Consider the following 24994-nt stretch of genomic DNA (forward strand, 5'->3'; position numbering starts at 1 on the left):
TTTCACATTTGCTGTCTGGTCACCGTAAGCACCTGGTCCTGAGTCAGGGGGCTCTCCCTATATTGTGAGTGTGATAACTCTTAAGTACGTGGTTATAGATTGATTTTATAAGGTATCACAAGAGGAGGAGATAAATCAGATGGCTCTTGCTAGACTACCAAACGCATCAATTTACCAGCTTTACTGAAAGGTATTTTACTAATACCTACACGTACATCCATCTTTAACCTACACCCTCTCTCTCACCTATATATTAATCACAGTAATTACAATACTGGGGTTCAATGAAGGATACATTTGTATTTCTTACACCATTGCAAATTACTGAGTAGTCTTTAGGATGTTTTAAACTCAAAATAAAAATTAAACTGTGACTGTACAGTATTGGGTGAAGAATAAAGTGCTGTAAATAATGGATTTAGTATTTACTCGCTCAGTGTTAATTGTAGTGGAAATGGCATATGTTTCTGTAGAAATCTGTACATACCGAGTGCTCTAAGACCCCGGGATGGCAGGTCCTACACAAGTGCAAAATTGTGTATTATATTATTATTATGCATCCAGGTATTAAATATGAATAGAGTTTAATCTGGGCATCCCATTGCAACATGCTTATATAGTGTACTGGACCATGCTCCGTGAAAACCTTAGTTAGCTAGACAAGAGCTTTCGCCACCTGTAGTATAACGCTGTGCCCCTGTTTAGGGTTTATGTAACTACCAGGACTGCATAAGAAGTTACCAGATTAGGCCCAGGATCAGGGGGAAAAAAGATGGTCTTCTGCATGAATAGAACCATAGGACTGGAAGGGACCTTCAGAGGTCATCTAGTTGAATCCCCTGCACTCACAGCAGGACTAAGTATCATCTAGACCATACCTGACAGGTGTTTGTCTAACGTGCTCGTAAAAATCTCCAATGATGGAGATTCCACAGCCTCCATAGGCAATTTATTCAGTGCTTACCTACCCTGAGTTAGGAAGTTTTTCCTAATGTCCATCCTAAACCTCCCTTGCTGCAATTTAAGCCCATTGCTTCTTGTCCTATCCTCAGAGGTTAAGAAAAGCAATTTTTCTCCTTCCTCCTTGTAACAACCTTTTAGATACTAGAAAACTTATGTCCCCTCTGTGTCTCCTCTTTTCCAGACCCAATTTTTTCAATCTTCCCTCATAGGCCATGTTTTCTAGACCTTTAATCATTTTTGTCATTCTTCTCTGGATTCTCTCCAATTTGTCCACGTCCTTCCTGAAATGTGGTGCCCAGAACTGGACACAATACTCCAGTTGAGGCCTAATCAGCATGGAGTAGAGCGGAAGAATTACTTCTCGTGTCTTGCTTACAGCACTCCTGCTAATACATGCCAGAATGATGTTTGCTTTTTATGTTGTTGGGGGGGAGGGGGCAACAGTGTTACACTGTTGACTCATATTTGGTCCACTATGACCCCCAGATCCCTTTCCGCAGTACTTCTTCCTATGCAGTCAGTTCCCATTTTGTATGTGTGCAAATGATTGTTCCTTCTTAAGTGGAGTACTTCGCATTTGTCCTCATTGAATTTCATCCTATTACTTCAGACCATTTCTCCAGATCATTTTGAATTTTAATCCTATCTTCCAAAGCACTTGCAAGCCCTCCCAGCTTGGTATCGTCCAAACTTTATAAGTGTACTCTCTCTGCCATTATCTAAATCATTAGTGAAGATATTGAATAGAACCAGACCCAGAACTCATCCTGCAGGACACCACTCGTTATGCCCTTCCAGCATGACTGTGAACCACTGATAACTACTCTCTGGGAATGGTTTTCCAACCAGTTTTGCACCCATCTTATAGTAGCTCCATCTAGGTTGTATTTCCCTAGTTTGTTTAGGAGAAGGTCATGTGAGACTGTATCAAAAGCTTTACTAAAGTCAAGCTATACCACATCTACTGCTTTCCCCCCATCCACTAGACTGGGATGCAGGAAACAAGGCAGGGGTGCTAGAACTAGGGATGCTGGTGGTGCAGGAGCACCCCCTGGCTTGAAGTGGTTTCCATCACATACAGGGTTTACAGTTTGGTTCAATGGCTTTCAGCATCCCCACTATACAAACTGTTCCAATGCCACTGAAACTAGGAGTCAATTCCTGGCTCTGCCACAGATTTCCTCTGTGACCTTGGACAAGTTGCTTAGTTTCTTCACTGCCCCGTACATAAAATTGAGCTAATAATCCTTCCTTGGTCTGACTTGACAATTTACATTATAAACTCTTCAGGGCACGGACTGCCTCTACTCTGTATAGCATGTACCACAATGGGCCCATGCTTTGGCTAGGGACTCTAGTCACTACTATTAACAAGTAATACCATCATGCTGTCCTCCATTCCTTATCTCTCTCTTCCCCTTCCCAGCACATGTCTATGCAGCAAGAGCTGTACCCAGTTTAGCTTGTCCAAGCTAGGCTGAATCCAGCTGGCCTGGGCAATAGTAGCGGTGAAGACAGCACAGTGTGGGCTTCAGAGCAGGCTAGTGAGCCAAGTACATATCCAGAATCCATGCCAAGCTCGTACTACCTGTGCGGAAGCCCTCGCTGCACTGTGTTCACTGTTACCCGTGCTAGCTGGAGTCAAGCTAGCTTGTGTAGGGTAGCCCGGGCACAGCTTTTGCAGTGTGGCAGCATTAGATCAGAAACAACCAGATTTAACTTTCATCTAAGAACAAACATTCCCCGTGAGTTTGCTTTCTATACGGAGTCCTCAAAGTTTCAGAAACTTGAATTAAATGCAAGCTGGATTCCTGTCCGGCCCCCAGCTGCAAACACCTAATTGGTGGCAGAGAGGTGAACAATTCCTTTGCTTCTTCCTTAGTTATATAACAAAGACAAAAGTACAGTAGCATGATCAAAATACTTGTCCTACTTCCGACTACAGAATGAAAATGTCTGACTTGGCTAATTAGTCTCCAGTGTGGGAAAGAGGACGTCGTTAATCATTTAAGGAGCTCCTTAGGTTTGCCCGATATTCATTACTAATGTCACAGAGGTTTTCCTTTGTGTGCCTGCAAGTACCTTACAATACCAGCTGATAGCCATTTTTAATCACTCTAGGAACATGGTAGGTAGTAATGAAACCAATCAGACCTATTAGCCCTCATTCACTTATACCTGTTCTACATTGGTGTTACTGCATTGACTTCAGTGAAGTCACTTGTGACAGACACCAGTATAAACAATTTCACAACATCTGTCTCATCGTCTTTGAAGTCGAATCAAGTAAGAAAAGCCCATAGAGGTACCTATGGGTCGATTTACACCTTCTTCTTAGTCTACCTGTGTAACTGGGTGATTTGCTCCATTAATTATGTGGGCAGAGCAGGCATGGGGGCAGCCCACCCTGCTCCTGGGAAAAACCCAGCAGGCAGGTCCTGGGAATCAACTGATGCAGGTAAACAGCAGCTGATATGCTGACACTCTGAGCTGGATAGTAGAGAGATGAGGGAGCATACACCCCATAATCAAAGCAGGAGGCTGCAGACAGGCACATCCTGTGGATCTTCCCTCCCCCGCCACACTGCAGCATTAGGGCAGGCCCTGATTAGTAGCTACTGGAGGCCAGAGGGCCCAAATCTGAACCCTTAACCAGACTGTTTTGTGTGTTATTTTGTATGTTGTTTCTTTCTTTGTTTGTGAAGATAAGCTGTCATGTTCCTCTGCACCCGGTGTGCAGTGGTCACAGAGCTTGCTTACACACGCCAGATGAGTTCATCATAAGATACTTTAATGCTCTGCCAAGAATGGCTGAGGTTCCTTTTAAATGAGGTGTTTTTTTTGTTTTTTTATACACAGCACCACCTAGTTGCTGAGTGGTATAATACAGTTTAGCGTTCCATCACATCTCCCCCTTTACGTTCTGCATTTCTGCTATTTACAATATTTACACTATCATGCTATCTTTGAATTTCAGTATGGATCTGTCTGTTAAGTGTCTCTGAATTGTATTGGTTTTCTAATTACATGACCCAAACACATAACACCTTGGTCATTTGGCTGTCCATTAGTTGCCCTGACTGGTTGTGGTTGGTCTGGAATTCTTGAGTTATCTTCTTGTTTGGCATCCGCCATCTGTAGAGTTTGCTCCGTTGATTGTTCTTCCTGTGGAACAAATTTGGTGATGGTTTCTGTTGAATTCACTATCAGTCTTGAGATCATATGATCTGAGTGCTGAATTTTTTTTTTTATTTTTTTTTTGACAGCTGGAGGTGTCCATCCTTTTTCCTCCATTCAATTTGACATGGTCACCAAAGTTTAGACCCAGCAGTGGTCTGTCTGAGTGATGTCTGTTGTAAGTGTGTTCATAAACTTTTTGCCTTTTCATATGATTCAGCTGCTGTCTTCATGTCTGGCCACTTCGGAGATGGATTCTTTTCTAAAGTTGGAACAGTAGTTCTGAGTTGTCTTCCCATCAGGAGTTGCCTTGGACTATAATCAGTTTTTGCTATTAGTGTTGATCTGTAACTCAGAAGAGCAAAGAATAGATCTTCCTGCTGTAGGTTTTCTTGGCTGTCTGTACAGCTCTTTCAGCCTCTTCATTCACTTGTGGGTAATGTGACTGCTAGTAATCTGATCAAAATCATATTGGAATGATTTAAATTCTGCTGCACTCAGCTATGGTCTGTTGTCCATCACTAGTTGTTCTGGAATACCGATAACAAAAGTGCACTTCAGTTTCTTGATAAAACTGACATATTATATCTTTCAAGTACATTATTTCTGTATACCTGGAAAAATAGTCCATCCAGATAATGATGTTCTCTGAATTCAGCTACTCTCTTCCAGGATCTGTCTGGTAGAGGTGTTGTTGTTATTAAAGGTTCTTTGCATTGTGTTGGTCTGTTAGTTCTGAAAATTTCACATGCAGATTTTATTCTTTATGTTCTTGCTGATGCCTGGCCAACACACTGACAGGTTGGCCCATTCATGGCATTTAGGTACTCCTTGATGTCCTTTATGGAGACGATATAGGATTTCGCCTCTTGTTTAATTTGGAATTACAATGGAATTGACTTTAATCATGAGTCCATTTGACTTGCTTAATCTTCCACACACCACAAACTAGTTTCAGGTTGCTTTTTGTAGCTGTAGTAGTCTCTTTTCTGACAATGGTCTGTATGTGTCCACAGCATCCACCTATGCCTTTATGTCATCTTCAAGCTCAGAGGTAGTTGAATGCAATGCTGGCACAATGCTTGATCCAGGGGTCTTTTCCATTGATGATTTCAATCTGTGTGTGACATTGCACTCCATATGCTTTATAAGAATGTTTATAAGTGTGAATATGATGTTATCATTACAAAGCTTATGATCTACTGAGTGTGTTCATCCCATTTGTTTGCATGTATTATTTCTATGTCTGGAGTTAGGAGAATAAGATATAAACTTGTCTTACTATCAATCACCTGTAAATGGCTCTGTTTGCCTTGGAAGAATGGAGAGTAGGGGTCTTACAGGATATGTGACCATGTCACATGCTACTGGAATCCATCTTAAACCTGGTGCTTTTCCATTTTGAAGGAGGGGTGGGAACCCAGAGAGAGACAGACAAAGAATTCCCACCTTATGCCAAAGTTATAAAAGGGGGTGAAACAGAACAAAGGGGGTGCCAGTCATGAGAAATTCCCTAGTTACCACCTGAGCTAGAACAAACAAGACTGTACCAGGGGAAGGAATTGGACCCAGACTAAGAAGGAGTCTAGTCTGTGAAAGAGGCTTATTGGAACATCTCGGAGGGTGAGATTTACCTGTATTCAGTTTCTTAAATGTATTAGGCTTAGACTTGCGTCTTTTGTTTTATTTTGCTTGGTAACTTACTTTGTTCTGTCTTATTACTTGAAACCACTTATATCCTACTTTTTATACTTAATAAAATACTTTTGTTTATTAGTTAACCCAAAGTGATTAATACCTGAGGGAGCAAACAGCTGTGCATCTCTATCAGTGTTATACAGGATAAACTCAAATTGTCCACCCTCTATAAGCTTTATACATAGTAAAACAGCTTTATTTGGGGTTTGGATCCCATTGGGAACTGGGTGTCTGGGTGCTGGAGATAGGTGACTTGCTGAGCAGTTTTTGGTTAAAGTCTGCAGCTTTGGGGGCGTGGACCAGACCTGGTTCTGTGTTGCAGCAGACTAGCATGTCTGGCTCAACAAGGCAGGGTTCTGGAGTCCCAAGCTGGCAATGGAAAACAGGATCAGAGGTAATTCCAGCATGTCAAATGACAGTCCCAAGGGGGTCTGTGACCAAACTGGTCACACTGTGTATATGGTTTTTCTGCTTCTGTGAGTGTGCAAGAGCAAAATGCAGCTGGCTTCCACTCAGAGCCATGTTGTTGCAACAGTACACCACCTAGGCCATAGTTGCTTGCATCTGCACAACTATTGTGGATTTGTTCATAGTATTGAGAACCGGAGCTGTTGAGATCATTTCTTTTACCGTTCCAAAGGCAATTTCTTGATTTGGCCCCACATAGGCAAATGTGTTCGGTAATGGTAGTTCATTCAGGGGTTTTGTCATCGTTAAAGGGTCTTGTAGATGTCGACCAAGGTAATTTACCGTCCCCAGGATATAAGCTATATTATAATATACCACACAGTACATTAATTGGTGCATTCAATTCTCAAATTGCTTTTCCTTACTCAGGGGTAGGACTGATTCCATCTTTGTTTATTTGGGGTAGGCACTTTTCCTTGTTTAGCTTCAGTCCAAACTGACTGATTAGGTTTAGGACTTTTTAAGGTTTTGGTGTGTTCCTCTGTCAAAGATCCATATCTCAAAATATCCTTCATGAAAATTACAAACTCCATTTGTGTTCGTTAACAGTTCTACCATCTTTCCTTGGCAAATTTCAGGTGCACTGGTAATCCCAAAAGGTAATCTTCAAAAGCAAAATCTCCCAAAGGGTGTGATAAATGTAGTCAGTTTAGCACTTTCTTTGGCTAAGGGAATTTGCTAGAATCTGCTTGTTGCACCCAGCCTGGAGAATACACTAGCTCCTTTCACTTTTGGGAGAAAAAGTCATCCAGTGTTGGGAGGATATATTTTTCTCACAACTGCCTCATTAAGTCTTAAGATCCACACAGATTCACATCTTTCCATTTTTCTTTATGACTGGTACCATTGGGGCATACCAGGATGTTGGCTCAGATTTTTTTTAAATTACACCAATCTGCTCTATTTAACTGTTTCCGCTTTATGAAGTAATGGGATAGGAATCCTGCAAAAAGTGTATGTACACTATATCATTCAACATTGTCTCAAGGTTATTTGTATTGGATCTCCTTCCAAAAAATCCAATATCACCAAATATTCCATCGAGTTCTTACACCTTTCTCACTAGGTCCATCATGACTGCCACATTGCAGCTGAGAAGAATATTGGTCTGTGGTCTTTTGATCACATACAAAAACAAAAGGAATGCTTTCAGAGCGTAAGTTGTTTATGTGGTGTACTGGCTCATGCATTGTTCAGAATACTGCCAGGGCTAATCAGAGCTGTGTCAGGTAACTTCAGCTCTGGGAGGGGTTGAAGGGGATTGTAAGCCCCTTCAGAGATGACTGTGACATCAGCACCTGAGTCCATTTTAAATGCAATAGTCTTGCCATGAATATTCAGTTTCACTCTCCAGGCAGGCTCTATGTCATCACAAGTGATAGATCCCAGAAACAATGGCTCTTGACTGTCTGTAATAAGTCAACTCCCTGACAACTTTGGAGTGGCAAATAGCTGCAAATGTCCATATTTCATGCATGTATTAAATCATGTGCCTCTGGTTGGATATGCATCCTCTCTTTTCCACACCTTGTGCATGTAGGCTAGAATGTGCCCCTCTTAGCCTGGGATCGATCTCTCCTTGTCTCAGGGGTTTTATGGTAATGACTTATCATTCACGCTGCAGATGGTAATAACTTCTAAGACAGTTTCTTGTTTTTCAAGTTTGGCAATGTGCTCTTGGTTTTGCTGTCTCACCAGCTCAGATTGCTTTGCTTTCTGTATAGTTCTAGTTACAGTTAAATCTCTCTTCAGTTGTAGCTGCTGTGAAAGGTTTTTATTTGTTAACCCAATAACCAGCCTGTCTGATATTTTCATTCCCCAAATCAGTTTTCAGCCAATGCATGCAGAGCTCTTATACTAATACAATATTTTCCTCTGGTTCTTGAATTCTCTGGTGAAAAAAAATGCTCTTTTGTAAACCACAATTCTCTAGGTATAATATACGCTTCAAACATAGCCAGGACCAGATATCTTTGTGACTGTCTTCAGTAAAGTAAGAGAATTTAAAGGTATGTTCTTCTTGCTTCCCTGTAGCATAAATTAAAGAAGATATCTGTACATCTCCAGCTCCTTTGTGGAGTTTGTTTGCAGCTCGAAATCCTGCAAAATATTGCTTCCAGTCAGGGGCACCAGAAGAGCGGGAGGTCAGGGGCCCATGGCCCCATTACTTTTTATCAGCCGTAAAGGCAAGCAACTGAGGGGAGGGAGCAGAGAGGAGCAAGTGGGGGGCAGGTTCTTGGGGAAGAGGCAGTGCAGGGGCAGGGCCTCAGGAGAAGGGTGGGGGCAGGGCCACAGTTCAGTTGCTGGTGGCGTCAAAGCAGAAGTTCTCTGGAACCATGTTGAAGAGATCCTGCCACCTTTGCTATTTTGTTCCTTCTGTTTGCAACCTTTGTTGTTATTTTCCTTCTGTTTCTCTTTTTAATGTAATCTTGACACCACATCATGTAGTTCTGTACCAGGTATGGATGGGTCACAGAACTTGCTTACGCACACCAGATGTGTTCATCATAAGATCGTTTAATGCCCTGCCATGTATGGGGTAGTTTGTTTTAAATAAGGGCAGGTCTACACTATGGGGGAAAATCGATATAAGATACGCAACTTCAGCTACGTGAATAACGTAGCTGAAGTCGAAGTATCTGATATCGAATTACTTACCGTCCTCACGGCGTGGGATCGACGTCCGCGGCTCCCCATGTCGACTCCGCTACCGCCGTTCGCATTGGTGGAGTTACGGAGTCGACATGAGCGCGTTCGGGGATCGATATATTGCGTCTAGATGAGACGCGATATATTGATCCCCCGAGAAATCAATTGCTACCCGCTGATACGGCGGGTAGTGAACACGTACCCTAAGGTTTTTCACACAGCACCATCTAGTGGCTAAACACAGTTTAGCATTCCATTATATAAACCAGTGGTTCTCAACCTGCGGCGCAATCAGCACACAGCTGTGGCCCATGTGACATCCTCAGGGCTATACGGGTACTACTGGATGCGGCCCACAATGGTAAATAGGTTGGGAATCATTGATATAAACAAAGCCCTGAAGGAAGGGACAGAAACTAAGCTGCGCTTAGCTGACTATTTGTCCCCAACTGGCGACTGGTTTGTAAGCTGGTAGCACTACTTTTCCAAAATTATGTAAATTGGTCAACTAATGTTAGGGGGTTGAGGCAAGGAAAGTGCTTGTTTGCTTTATTCCCAAAACAGACATTCGTTTTAAAAATTGAACATTAAAACCTTTCATTCTAAAGCGTATCACCTAGTACATCTTAATGCTTAGCATTTTAGAAAAGCATTGATTCATCACATGAACAACAGGTAGAAAAGCACAGCAGGAGCACAACAGAAAAACAGATGGATACTCCATTAGCTCATTAAGTGTAGAGATGTAAGCCTGCTGGGAAATTATCATCCACTTTATGTCCTGATAGTAGAAAGAAATTAACTAAAAGAGCCAAGGCAGGTTTAGCACTCAGTTTACAACTGGGTAAACTGAGGCAAAGAAGCTTACAAAGGTAACAGTGAATCAGTAGCAGAAGTGGGAGCAGAACTCAGAAGCTTGGGGCTACCTGTCCTGTGCTCCAGAGAACAGACCATGCCTTCCTTTTGTTCCAGCGTTAGATGAAAAGGAAACAAATATTATTCTAATACAGTAAAAAGCGACAAAGAGTCCTGTGGCAGCTTCTAGCAGCTCCCATTGGCCTGGAGCAGTGAACCACGGCCACTGGGAGTCACGATTGGCTGAACCTGCGGACGCGGCAGGTAAACAAACTGGCCCGGCCCGCCAGGGGCTTTCCCTGCACAAGCAGCGAAACAAGTTTGGGAACCACTGTGTTAGACATTTCAGACCATAGCATTTGGTTTAAACCTACTGTTTTCACAATTATTAAAATGCTGCCTCTGTATTACTACCCGTGGTGGTGATTGTTCTGAGTTTGTACAGCACCTAGCACAATGGGGTCCTGGACCACGACTAGGGCCATTGGACTTTATGCTAATACACATAATAATAAAACCCTACTGACTATCAGTGGTGATTTTCATCATATTTATCTCCATCTCCTCCTCCAAAACCAGAAAAGACTCAGACCTTGACTTTGTCCTAGTGAGCCAATGAAAAGCCCATGTTGAGTATAAATAAGTTCAGTGCAGTCAAGTCTCATTCCAAAGTCAGACTGATTCTCAGTGCAGACAGCCATCCAAACATCAGTACAGCTACTCTGTCTGGGAGGTGGCACCCTACAAAGAGACGCTGGGGCGGTGATGAGAAGAAACGTTAACCTTTACAGGGCTCCAGAGCTTGAATCAGTGGGAAAAACTGAACAACAGGTAGAAAAGCACAGCAGGAGCACAACAGAAAAACAGACAGATGGATACTCCATTAGCTCATTAAGTGTAGAGATGTAAGCCTGCTGGGAAATTATCGTCCACTTTATGTCCTGATAGTAGAAAGAAATTAACTAAAAGAGCCAAGGCAGGTTTAGCACTCAGGCTATTTAATTATGCTTTTTAAAGTGGCCTTTGAAGCCACAGAGGGAAGGATGGATGAAACACACTCTCAAGATCCTTATTAGTCGCTCCCTCCTCTGACGGTAATAATAATTACATTGTCCTACATTGGCATGAACGTTCCCAGGGAATCCCAGTGCTCCTTCCCCTCCCAGATAACATTTTCAGCAGTGCAAGCTGAGATAATGATGTGGGCACTTCGAGCTCATGCTTCAGGGTCTGGGACCCACACAGGTCATGTATGAACTTCCCTGCTAGGTAGATCACTGCACACTTGTCTTGTGCTATAAATGGGGACGGACCTGAAAACTCTGGGGTGTAGGGAAAATCTGGATAAAACTTTGTGGCCCATACTCGTCTCTATTGTCTTGGTGATTTGTGAAGGAGAGAGTCTCATTCTCCCATGCTGTAGACAATACTAGCCTAGACTGATTCAGTGCGTCATAGATTTACTCTAGAATGGACCATCATGACCATCTAGTCTGACCTCCTGCATAATACAGGCCCTGAAACCATGATGTGACCTGGTATTTTGAATACTATGATGCTACTATGACACCCTGGCACCCTCTTCTTCACCACTGTCATATAATTAGGATATGTTTTGTACAAAGTATGCCTTGTGAGGTATCATTCTAGAAGTCTTGATCTGCTAGACATGAATATCTTATTGGATTGTATGTGCTATCATTGTATGTGAAGTTATGAAGTTTGGCTATGTATGTGCTACTGAAACGTGTTGTGAGGTTGAGAACAACCACAAGCTGCCTTTCAAGTACAACACTAGAAAAACCAAACAGTGTTAATGTCTTATTGAGGAAATACAAATAAGCACAAGGATTACCCCAGGAACTGTGTACAATAGAAACCTCTCAGAGCCAGCACTACACAATAGGAACTGTTTTGCTGTTACCTGGGTCAAAGAGCTTTCCAGCAAGTTGGAAGAAGATATACAAAAAAGAGGGAAATGACATAACGCGGGGAACACACCTGAAATTACGAGAGGAAAAGGACTGAATTAGGGGGTGGGGGGTGCTGGTCCCAGGCTAAAGGGATTTCTAGCCTGTCTATTGAAACTTGGTGGACTGCTTGTATCATCAGTCAGGATGAGAGATTACTGATTCAGAGCCTATCTAATATTGTAGGCTTAGTTTGTGTTTTGTTTTATTTCTTATGGTAATCTACTTTGAGCTGTTGGCTATCACTTATAATCACTTAAAAGCTATCTTTCTGTAGTTAATAAAGCTTTTTCATATTTTACCTAAAACACTGTGTTGTTTGAAGTGCAAAGGGGATAAATCTCAGCTCATGAATAAGAGTTGGTGCACATCCGCTTTCCTTTATAGAAGTGGTGGACTGGGTAATAAATTCATACTGGTTGGGTTTTGACCAGGGCAGGACGGTACAGCTCTAGGGTCCCAGGCTAGGGTGCTGGGGATACTTTGGCTGTAGCCTCTCTTGTGGGTTCATGAGTGGCTGGCCAGAGCATTCATGAACACAGCTGGGTGTGGTCCCTGCCTGTGGATGCTGGTGTTAGTGCATGCTTGGAAGGCTTTGCAGCTTGTCACAACATCACAGTGCAAGAGGGAATCCAGATTAACTAGAGAGAGGGCTCAGCTGTGCCTCAGTGCCAGGTGGCACCCCGGGGGGGACTCATCACAGCTATGACACTGAAATGAGAGCACAAATGATGCAAGCAGGAAAAAACACCCCCAAAAAAGCAGTGTCTCAGCACGACAGACACTTTTGTGCCACTGATGTTATATATGGGATTGGCAGAGCAAAACTGCAGCCCTCTCAGAGGAGAGCATAGTACCTGCATTATCACTGGAGACATCCATTATGCAGTACTTGCCATGGGACTTTCTCTGGCAGCACCTATGACACAGACAGCAATAAGAAAGGAATTCATGAATAATTTAGATAATTGGTATTACAGTCAATTCATCAGTATTGGACCTTCAGACGAAAGTGCTTTTGTTTCTGCTTGTCCAGAACACTTTGTCTTTTCATGCCTCACAAGGTCATACTGTATTTAGTTAGGACCGGAAAGGTCCTATCAGCCTGGAGGTTTGAGGATATGGATCCCACAGTCTGGTTGCTCTTGCTTCCCATGGAGATTCATGGCTCAGTCTTCAAATTATTTGACTTCTCTTTTAAATTCCACATGGCCTGGTAGCCAGGCAGCTATTCTCTCTTTCTTTGTGGTTTCCTGGCTAGTGAGAGTGACACTGGGATCTTGCGGCTATGGTGGTGGGAGCTGGGCATGGTAAAGAATATACTATCTACTGAAAAGGAATAGGCCCTGTTCTGTAGTCACCATTATGGGGACTTGCTAAGACAGTGCAATAGCCACCATGTTGGCCAATGTGGCAGAGACTGAACTAGAAGCTAAAAGCATGAGCTGCCACAGAGTGCGTTAAAGAGCAATGGTTCTGTTGCCACTGTTGTATCTGCCTCATAGCCTCTGTGGATTAGGCACAGAGTGGGACTCATAAAACACAAACACACACGAAAGGGTTACAAGTATCAGAAGGAAAAAAAAAGTATGGTACTTGTTGACTAATAAAATTTTTTTTATTTATTTTGAGCAGCTAAGCTCTCACTTCGGATGCATCCAAGAAGTGAGCAACACGGCTGCTACTCTGAAAAGTATCAGAGGGGTAGCTGTGTTAGTCTGGATCTGTAAAAAGCAACTCCTGTGGCACCTTATAGACTAACAGAAGTACTGGAGCATAAGCTGCAAGGCACTGCATTTAGCCGTATGCAGTGGAACTGATGAAGTGGGTTTTCACCCACAAAAGCTTATGCTCCAATACTTCTGTTAGTCTATAAGGTGCCACAGGAGTCACTTTTTAGAGGGTTACAGTAGGTAAAGAATAAGGCCAGAATCTGGGAGTCTTGGTTCCTGGTCCTCTCTTGCTAACCACTTCCAAAATACCCACAGGTCAGCAAGACTGGCTCATATTTAATGGTACAGGAACCCTGGGGCATGGCCAAGGAAATGCCTACGTGCAGAGAAGTGGTGGGGAGATGGACAAGCACTAGCCTGAATGTAGAGACCACAAGAGCATGTATCGGCCTCGGTTCTGCAACTGGACACTCATGGGCAGATCCTGGTGCCCACACAGAGCCTCACTGATTTCAACAGATCTCTGTAAAGGCCCAAGGGTTTGTCTGACCCCATTTCATTAAAGGATCAAAGCCCTGGTTTGTTGTTTCTCAATAGCACCTCAGGAGCCCAGACAAGATCAGGACTCCATTGTACTGCAGTCATAGAAACTCAGGGAGAGACAGTCCCTGCCCTGAGCAGCTCACAGTCTAACTAGAGAAGAACAGAATGGGGGGGGGGGGGCAATGGAGGCAGAGAGATGAAATGACTTACCCCAGCTCACCAGTGGCTGAGCTGGGACTAGAACCATGCTTTCCTGAGTCGACGGCCTGTGGTCTACTCACTGGTCCCCCCGCCTCTCTGTCAAGGCTAAAACTTCCTGCATTTATCTTGGTGGCAAACCATGCAAGCCCTTCTTCAGGGCTTTTCTCCCCTCAACTCTTTTCCTCTCTGACTTGCTTTCTTGCCGTGCACTAATATTTCCAATTAACTTGAAACCACCAGATTCCTGCCTGGTACAAAGTGGGCCCCTTCCAGCCCCCACCCCTCAAGCCTGCTGCACCAGCTTCCTTGCAGGCTGGAACAAAAGTCAACCCCGTTTTTTCCTGCTCAGAGAGTTTTTTCCTCCCCCACATGTTTTCAGCATTGAACTCCCTTGAGTTAGTCTTTGATAGATAAACCAAAAACTGATTTTTTCCCCCTAAGAGATCCGTCAAATCCACTAGGTGGCAGTAGAAGAAATACCTTCCTCTCCCAGTGAAAGACTAGGAATCCTTTCAGTCATATTTGAGGGGCATTAGTTAGGAGGACTGATGAGAAAGGTGGTATGCAGCTGAAAAGTCATGGGAGGACACCCATACATTTGCAGGTTCAAACGCTTTACAGCAGATGGCATTAAAAGGAGAAGGAAGACTGGAAATCTTACTAGCACTCAGCTTTATTTGCAACACACAACTATTCTTGATCAGAGTATCGTCATAAATACGTCCCTAGGTCTGGGGCAGTACTCTGAGGTAACAATGCAATCGGAGCGTGGAGGTAGGATTCCCACTCCCAGTGTAATGCATGCTGACACTCTGGTCAGGCCTAGATAGTCTGAGCATTAATCCAAATTAAGGCAAATGTGTATAATCAAGCCAGGGGTGCATATGATACATAGCACAGGTCTATTAATGAGTTAAATGTTTCAGATACCCAGAGATGCAGTAATTTCCAGCACACAGTGCCCAGATCTAACAGTATTAAAGATGGGTACCATTGGCAGGGATGGAAGAGGGCGACAGCATTGGCATGTCATGCTCAGAATGTTTCTGTCTAGCTAAGGTAATTTTAAGAAACTTTATATCTATACAGCCTCTTGCCTGATGGTAAATATGGCACTGAGGATTTCTCATGAGGAAGGTTATTTTTCTTTCTAAGCATTTATATTCTTCTCACACACGCTGTGGGGGGTCTCTGATAGGAAATAGTGGTGTTCCCCAGAGTTGTTAGCCTCCACGTCCCACACATTTTGGTCAATTCTGTAATAAATATTAGGAGGCAGGGAAAGGGAGAACTAGTGAGTTAAGAACAATGATAGTGCGAGAGAGAACACTCCTTTCTTTTCTTCCTGATTTCTATGGTGCTCGCCACCCAGAGCTCCCTCCTACCCTGACTACATTTTCCTCTTGTGCAGAAAGGGGACACATCTCCACACTCATATTCTGTATCGGGAAGCCTTACCTCATGTGCCCCACTGCCACGCATCACCACCTCCCAGCACACTGTGGGCACTATATACATAATGTACGACTCCTCGCTTCCACCTGGGGTAAGTGGAGAGGGGTCCTGAAGCGGTCATGTGAACTGGGAGCCACAGGAAATCCTGTAGCTCCCAAACAGAAGCATTCAGGGAATTCATCCCATGTGTTCCTCTGGGAACTGCTTGATATCACAGCAATGATCATATGGCCAGGCTGATAACCAGGCTGCCACTCGCTCCTGAGATCCCTCCCTGCAGTCAATGGAAAAACTCCCCCTGATTTCAGTGGTCTCTAGATCAGCCCCATCGTTCATTGCCTAACAACATTAACCATTCACCTTTATCAGGGTTTAAAACAAATAAAAGGAAGTTCTTCTTCACACAGCACACAGTCAACCTGTGGAACTCCTTGCCTGAGGAGGCTGTGAAAAGAGAACTGGATAAATTCATGGAGGTTAAGTCCATTAATGGCTATTAGCCAGGATGGGTAAGGAATGGTGTCCCTAGCCTCTGTTTGTCAGAGGATGGAGATGGATGGCAGGAGAGAAATCACTTGATCATTACCTGTTAGGTTCACTCCCTCTGGGGCACCTGGCATTGGCCACTGTTGGTAGACAGGATACTGGGCTAGATGGACCTTTGGTCTGACCCAGTATGGCCGTTCTTCATTGGTTTGATGTTCCAGAAAACATCAAATTAACTGGAAACGTTCAGAACCCCAGGCTCTTTCCCAGTCCCATAGGCTAGCTGCTTGTCTCGCCCCTGTGCCTTGCTTCCCAGGAAGCCAAGCAGTAGCTGTGCCCTGTCCTAATCAATAATCATTTATTCTAATTGAAAACACCATTGATTGGATGCTGACTGGAGATGTGAAATGCTCTATCAATAACCTGCGCCGGAGAAGAACTCTGGGTATTTTGACAGTAGCCAGCTGAGTAATTGTCAGCAGTAATGCTACACAGAAAGCCAAACCAGCCAGTGTTCTGTCAGTCTTTGAATGCCCTACTTACAGTTCTCACCAGGGAGCAAGCTGTCTTGCTTTCGTGATCAATTAATTTCCCTCTGACTGCTAAACCCCACAGTCCTCCTCTGCAGCATCTTGCCAAATGCACAGCAGAACAAGAATCTCTCGCTGACGTGCAAATCTGGATTCATTTTTGGCACCACAGGCAAGACAGCGGACCCAACTCCGCGTCCCCCTTCAAGGTTTTCCCCTGGAGGGAAAAATTCCATTGATTGCTAAATGGAAGGTAGCGTAGTGAAGTCATTTAATTGAACAACTCTTTTGATGTACTGTGGCTTGGGCTTTAAATAATCATACAACTCCCACAGCATGTCTCATGTCTTCCTGTTTTATTGCAGGATGAGTTATGGCTCAGCTTTCTCATAACTTGTTATGGTAGGTAACTTAACCCTTCAGCCAATCCCAGAAACACTGGGGTTTGTTGAAAAGCCTGCCTGAGGGTGGGAGGGAGCATAGTCTAGCAGTTAGAGCAGGAGATTGGAAATCAGGAATTCAGATTTTATTCCCACATTGGCCACAAATTTGCTGGGTGACCAGGGGGAACTGGCAGCCTCTCTGAGTCTCAGTTTCCCCACCCGTGAAATAGAGCAATTAGGATGAATAAATACTGGTGATTTGTGGGTGTGGCTGAAGTTGTTCATGAACATTTTTGCCAGTTCCGTTCCTGTGGGTTTTTCAATCCTCAGCATTTCATTCACTGTGACAGTTTGCGAATCGCAAAATTCCCCCTGAAATTCTCTCTGATTGAGTCGTGCAGTTCATTTCTGGCTACAGATTGTGTGTGTTCGAAATGGAGCATGCAGTAATACCTCGGGTGATTCTGGCTTGTGGACAGAAGACAGGGAGAGATGAAACACATGGAAAAAACACATCAAGCTGTACATACATGTACAGCAGGTCAGATGAGAGTAGAAGTTGCACTAAAAGTGCAGAATAGTTCAACTTCCAGACTTGGCATGGGGATTAATGATGAATCATGCACCCTCCAACAATCAAGGGAACAACTGGGTTTAAATCAGAGTTTTGAGTAGCCAGAGCAAAGGAACCAAACGGTAGCAGATAAGCAGGCCTGTCATTCACCACCAGGATCCCAACAATACACCCAAAGCCGTGCTGATCTTTATAACCTGCCCACAAGGACTACTGAAGAGATAATACCCAGAAACATACCACCCCCAACATCACCATAGCCAAAGCACATGTGAAAGCAAGTCACACTCTAAATCAGCTTACTCAAACTGCACAGAAACCTGGAGACAAATTTAAACTCAAATGGTTCAGAATTTTGATATGTCTCTGAACCATCCAGCACACCAGGCCAGGTGGTCCTCTGTCCCTAAACAATGCACCCTACACCTAGCACTCATTCTTTGTGGGAAACATGACCTGATATCCCTGCCCTTCTCTGGCATTTTTGGTTGATGAACTATTTTCTCATCTGGTGTCTTCAGGGCGAAGGGATTGCCAGGAAGAGCAGCGTGCATGGTATTTGAGAAGCAAAATGCGGTCCCTCTTCCACAGTGCTCCATGACAGACAGCGCTGCACAAGATCTCCACTGGCATCATTCCTGCTGGACCCTTATCTATACTACTGGAGCCCCCTGCTCTTTTGGAGGCTTGAGAGAAGAGACAGATGATTTAAACTAGGTCATTTTGTTTACAGTCTACATTAGTGATTTGCACTGAGTTTAACTAGATCAGATTAAAAATCAATTTAGTCAAACTGGTGCAACTTTCCTGGACAAGATCTGAGCAAATGAGCCGCAATGACTCTGCTCACCCACCCGATCACGTGGGTCTGATCAGCCAATTAATACTATGTAATTTATTGTGAACCCTCTCAGACAGATCAAACCAGATACAAAAGGGGACCTTGGAAATGTGTGCAAATATTTCTGGCAGTTGTTGTAACTGCAATATTTTTTTCCCCCACCAAGTCTCATGGAAAAAATGTTAAACAGAGTTTTACCCTACCACCCAAGGACATACAGGGTTACTATTGCAAGATGGGTTTTCAAAGACTAAGGGCTTATACGCTTAGAATCAAAACACACACTTTCAATGCAGGTTCCTCCTAACCCAGGATTCCCTGCCCTGTACAACACAGTATTCAGAAGGCCCATTCTTCTCATTTCTACAGTGTGCAGTGCTCCAACATCTAAATAATTTGACAACTTTTATTCCATTTCAGTGCATGGCTCACATACTGACCAGATCTTTAGCTGGTTTAAATCAGCATCACTCCACTGAAATCAATAGTTAGGCAGATATGCCACAGCCAAGGATCTAGCCCACTGTGTTTAAGAAAAGACTACAAAGAGTTGGAGTTCTGCTGAGTGTACTGTAAAACACTCCCTCTTTCTTTCAAGTTTCCCAGATAATTGGACTGAAGTCACCTTGAATCATGACTACACATGGCTAAAGATTCTCATCTACTGACTCAGATGTAGGGCCAAATTCATCCTTGCTGCAAGGCTAATTAAACAGTGTTACACCAACAATGAATTTGCCCTGTTCAAATTTACTGCATGACAGAGAGAACCAAATCATAACTCAAGTTAATCTCACAAAAGGAAATGAAATCCATTATCAGTGACTTTGAACATATCAATCCTTTAAGAAAATCTGGGCATCCTCCCTTAAATACAGTATCAGCTTTCAAAAGGAGTGTTATGGTAACAAAATTGCCTAATGATTACCTGACAGAGGTCAGCATTGCTCACTCAGCTGTTCCTGAGTCCCTTAGTCCAGAAAGGGAATGCTATAGGTGATGCATGGAATGAAGCCTCTGATCAGTGAGCTGGAGAACGGAGGTTGCGTCTTTGAGGGGGCTGGTTTCCTACATCAATTTACCACCTTGTTGCAGTTTGGATGAAATTTAAGAACAAATCTGGACTATTGGCCAGGAATCTCTTTTGAAATGTAAGCCAGGAAAGTTTCCTTTGATGAATATTAAGCTTCCATTACTTTCCCTTTTTATTGTAAGGGTGGATGTAGTATAGGTAGAACTCGGCCCATTATCTGTACCTGGACAAAAGCCCAGCAGTTAGGAAACCAGTTCAAGTCAAGGAGACTTTGAAATAAGCCTTGCCCACATTGTTTGAAATGAAAGCTCTTTTGCACAGAGTATGACTGAGTGGAGTGTAAGGATCTCTTTTTAATCAAGCAGCTCAGGGTGTCTTCAGTGCACAATTAGCTTGGGTTCTAACTCAGGTGTTGTCCCCAAACTTCCTCCCATCCACACACAAAATGTACTCACCTGAGTTTGAAGGTGCTTTCAACCCAGGTTAGCTGGCTCTGCTGGGATTGTTGATTAGTTTGGATGTCACTTACACTTAGACTGGTAAACCACACTCTTCACGATGACAATGCAGGATAAATCACTCATGTGCTGATAGTCCTCCAATTCCTTTCCACAATTCCCCTTCTGTGTCCACAGGACAGACAAGTTCTCCCACAAATCACTAGGAAAAAATCATAGAGCAGCTCAGCTCACTACAGCACAAAGAATCTTGGGATATATCCTCAGAAGTCCTAGCAACACACCAGTGAGGATACAACTCAGGAATGGCTTTGCCCTGTGGCTGCTCACACCTGGTCGGGGCTAACTGGGGTGCTGACCACCTGGTCTAACTTTGCAATTAAGAAATACCCTTAGAGCAGGGCTTCTCAGACGTTTGTACTGGTGACCTCTTTCACACAGCAAGCCTCTTTTATATATATTTAACACCATTATAAATGCTGGAGGCAAAGCGGAGTATGGGATGGAGGTTGACTGCTCATGACCCCCTGAGTGGTCCCGACCCCCAGTCTGAGAACCCCTGCCTTAGAGGGGCTCCCTCCCTGAATCCATAGCCCAACAGAAACTACAAACAGACTCACTGGGCTTGATTTGCCATTGTCCTGCACCTTCTAATTTACATTTGTGGGTAAACAATGCCAAGATTTGCTAGTATTTTACACACACTTTGCCCTGGTGTTAATGATTTCACGAGGTTCAGAACAGTAGTGAATCAGGCTCATTGAGTGGAATACAATTGACCACAAATGCAGGCAAATTTCCTGAGACTGTTCCAAGTTGCAGGAGTCAAAATACATGGGAACGCAAAGAGCAGTTGGTCACACTACACATGTTCCTACCTATACAGCTGGTATGGTAGAAGAAATGAGAGAGCGGACATAGTATATGTTTGCACCAGAGAGCTATATTAAATGTGTCTACTATATAGGTAGAGTCCAGTTCCTACGGTGTTATTCTCTTCCTGCCCATGAATAATTCTCATTGAACTTGGTTAGCTATGTGTAACTGCAGAAGGAACATAGGGTCCCTGAATTCAATATTCTTATTGACCAACAGTACTTTTCCTTTCCTTCCTTTTCATTCATATGTCTGGCTTTTGTAAATTCAGTGTTATCAGCAATGGGCCCAAACACTGGGTCTGAACACCCCCTGAATTTTCCAGCCCAGTCCCATCTTGATATACTTACAAATTCATCCACAATTATTCATCTACTCCTGGCAGGTGAGAGATCCTGGGTCCAGTCCCACTGCTCTAATCACTTTTTCATTATTTATCCAGAGTGCGACAGCTTCAACAGGAGACAGCGGGGGAGCCCTTCAGCAGAATAGCAGGGAGCTCACTGGTTAGGATTTGAAGAGAGGCACCCCCTCTGAAAAGAGTTCTCTTTTCCCCCCCTCTGGCAGAGAGGGGAGAATTGAACCTCAGTCTCCCATATCCCAGAGGAATGCTCTAACTGGTGGACTAAAAGTTATAAGGGGGGCAAAGGTACCCCCCCCCCACCTCCTCCTCCTCCTCCGGCTGGATTTTGAATGGGACCCAATCAGGTAGGTGGCCTCTGAGAACACCTACTGGAATGGCCTCTCCCTAGACAACTCATGCCTCCCCAGACCTGGGGGGCCACAATTTAAAGGGGAGGACAGTCACTTGACAGACCCATGTGTCTCCTCTGCCCAGCCACCCTTACCTCTTCCTCCTCCCGCCTTGCACCCAGCCTGGGGCTGCCGTGCCCTCCCTGCCCCAAGTCAGGGTGGGGAGGGGGTTTCTGTCCTTCTCCCAGTGCATCCCCCCTCTACCCCCCCACATTTATGGCCCCTGTCCCTGGCAGGCGGGCCCAGGTGGGGAGAAGGGTGGAACTGCTTCTCACATGGCTGAAGCGGGCTGCTCAGGGTTGCCACTCTGTACAGCGCAGCAGCTGCCTGAGAAGGAGCCTGGTGGCAGCGGCAGTGGCCTACCCCGCCCCACCTGGGCCTGGCAGCTGGGGACAGGGGCCAAGCGAGCCAGATACGTGCTGGGGAAGCGGGGGGCTCCGACTCGCTCAGCCCGTCCCTGGCAGCCAGGCCCAGGCAGGGAGCAGAGGAGACGGCGTGGGCCGTGGCCTCCCCATCCAGGCTCTCTCAGGCAGCTGCTGTGCTGCATGGAGCAGCAACTCGGGTGTGAGAAGTGACTAGTCCCGCCCCTTCTGCTCCCGGCTTGGGCCCGGCTGCCAGGGACAGGTGCCAAGCATGCTGGGGACAGGCGCAGTGGGAAGACAGAGCCCCTCTCCCACTCCACCCCTCAGCAGGCCAATCTGGGGGAAACAATTGACCCTGTGTGCCCCCGCTACCCACTGCTTCTGAGTCCCTCTACATGAATGTCTAACTTTCCCTGGTTCGTGAATCGCTCTGGGGCTTAGCCGGGAGATAGGCATCCAAATGCCTAGATGGAGGCAGCAGTACACACACTCACAGGCAGAAATATAGGTGCCTGGAGAACTTTTACTCTGAAAAACTTAGGCACCGAGTTTAGGTGCCTACCGTGTTGGGCAAGTGTTTTGTGGATCTCAGTGGAAACAGAACTGGGATTTAGGCTCCTAATCCCTAGACTCAGGGACCTATGTCTGGAGTGTAAGCACCTATTTACTTTTGTGGAGGCCAAAATGTTTGTACTACTACTGGCTTAACTGGGGTAAGCGAACTCGCTGGGTGAGGGGGGAGGCATTTCTGGTATTACTTGGAGAACAGATTTTTATTATTTGTGTTAGGTGCTGTCTGTGTGCATATGAATGCATGGAAGATATATAAGACCAGTCAGACATTTAAATGATGTGCATTTATTCACACTGTTTAGTGCAGATAACATACTTAGCACTTACATCATCCTGGCTGCATTCACAGTGCTTTAGAAATATGAACTAATTAATCCTCAAAATGCCAGTGTGAGTAAGCACTTATGGCTCTCATTACCACAATAATCTGAGCACCTCACAATCTCTAATGTAAGTGCTGTTATCCCTATTTTACAGCTGGGAAACTGAGGCACGGGGAGACTACATGTCACATAGAAGTCTGGTAGAGCAGGGAATTGAACCTGGATGTTCCATGGCACAGACTAGCACCCTAACCACTGGGTAGTATTAGAATAGCCATTTTACAAATGGCTGAACCAGTTAAGTGATTTTCCCATAGACAAAGGGTGAAACAGTGGCAGAGCTAGAGATAGAAATTGGGACTTCAGTGCAAGTTGATAAAGAGGAATGAGGCTTCAGGCGTCCTAATGCCTCATTCCCTATCCTGCTACTAACCCAGGAATAGCTCCCATGCCCCAGAGAGACAAACAGACAGACAGAATGCAGCCTAACCTCGCCCATGAACTGAAACAGGAAGATTCTCCTCGTGCTTAAATGCAGACAAATAAGAACAGAAGACAGAGAAGAATCACAAAATATAATTCCTGCCCTTGATTAATATGATTAATACTTCCTTTCCTCTACTAGCAATTACATCAACAAGAGCAGTTTCATACAACACAGACATCTGGCTGGGACTAGAAGGTACAGCATGCTTATGTATTATTAATACTTTCAAAAGCAGTCTTCTGTGGAATGATTATATGCACTAGAGCATTGTGAAATGTCCTTTACAGCAAAATTAATTAATGCAGGTACCTAAACTCTTTTAATATGTGTTCATCTTTTTGGAATGAATTCCTCACTTGGACTAAATACATTTGTTTTGCCAAACAGTGAAACAAATTAGAAGTTGAAATCGGTTTTGATTATAAATTAGTGGCCAAGCACTTCTTCATTCTTAGAAGATATAATCTGGTCAGGGACCATAAGGTTATCATAATAGAAAATTGCAAATCCCAGCCTTATCCTAGAAGAGCTCTTTAAGGATTCTTGGCTACTTCTGGAACAATGATGCTATTGTCTCTCAGTTTAAATATTAGGCCTTGGCACTGAACATAAAATTATAGTGGGAGCCTTCTAAAGCATAACTTTGGGATAGAGTTATTGCATTTCCTTAAATGGTTTATCCTCTAACAAAACGTGATCTAAGAAAGTTACTTAGATGGTAAGCCCTTCATAGCAGGGACTGTTTCTGTTCTCTCTCTGGAGCCAGCAGAGAAGGAGATAGACACAGAGGGAGCTGATGGAGCTTCTTGCTGTACTTGCTTTATTGTTCTGGCTGAAAAACCTGAAACCAACCTGAAAGTGAGGCTTTGGGTTGTGGAGTGGGGGAGAGTACAGAGCCCCTTGCACATTTAAAGGGAAAGGACATCACAATTTGTTTGCTAGATGTTTTACAGCAACTAGCACCGAGGGGCTGGTGCCTCGAGGTACCACTGCAATACAAACAATAATAATCAAGGTTTTCTTCAGTCTTTGTATCACACTGATTATATGCTGTAAGTTGCTTATGACACTAGGCAATCCAAGGAGAATAGTTACACATTACTCCTAGGCAGATATACCTGTGACAGTGTACCCCATAAGGCTTTATGGGGTGGGGGTGCTTATAAATGTATGCATGATATAACTGGAATAGAGTTTTGCTACATATGCCATGTAACATATCTATGTAAAAGTTATGTTCATCCTAAGCCTGGTCTACACTAGGCGTTTAAATCGGTTTTAGGAGCGTAAAACCGATTTAACGCCACAACCGTCCACAGTAGGAGGCACCTTATATCGATTTTAATGGCTCTTTAAATCGGTTTCTGTACTCCTCCCCGATGAAAGGAGTAGCGCTAATATTGGGATTAACATATCGGAATAGGGTTAGTGTGGCCGCAAATCGACGGTATTGGCCTCCGGGCGGTATCCCACAGTGCACCACTGACCACTCTGGACAGCATTCTCAACTCGGATGCACTGGCCAGGTAGACAGGAAAAGCCCCGCGAACTTTTGAAATTCATTTCCTGCTTCCCCAGCGTGGAGAGCTCATCATCACAGGTGACCACGCACAGCTCATCAGCACAGTTAACAATGCAGTCTCCTGAGAATCGAAAAAGAGCC

At 44.2% G+C, this 24994-nt stretch overlaps 1 protein-coding gene across 2 annotated transcripts in view; it reads right to left on the reverse strand.

The window, feature by feature from the left end:
- The window catches only part of EML1 (EMAP like 1), a 222688-nt gene extending 202399 nt beyond the window's left edge, over positions 1-20289 (reverse strand). Inside the window, exons 1-2 of one of the 2 annotated variants that reach the window (XM_039537398.1) lie at positions 20242-20289; positions 19955-20159 (exon numbers count right to left, since the gene is read on the reverse strand). The gene's annotated coding sequence lies outside the window, so the exon portion shown is untranslated. The other variant, XM_039537399.1, reaches the window with a different exon arrangement.
- Positions 20290-24994: the final 4705 nt, after the last annotated feature.

This window comes from Mauremys reevesii, linkage group 4 (assembly GCF_016161935.1).
Source record: "Mauremys reevesii isolate NIE-2019 linkage group 4, ASM1616193v1, whole genome shotgun sequence".
In the NCBI taxonomy this organism is placed as follows: domain Eukaryota; kingdom Metazoa; phylum Chordata; order Testudines; family Geoemydidae; genus Mauremys; species Mauremys reevesii.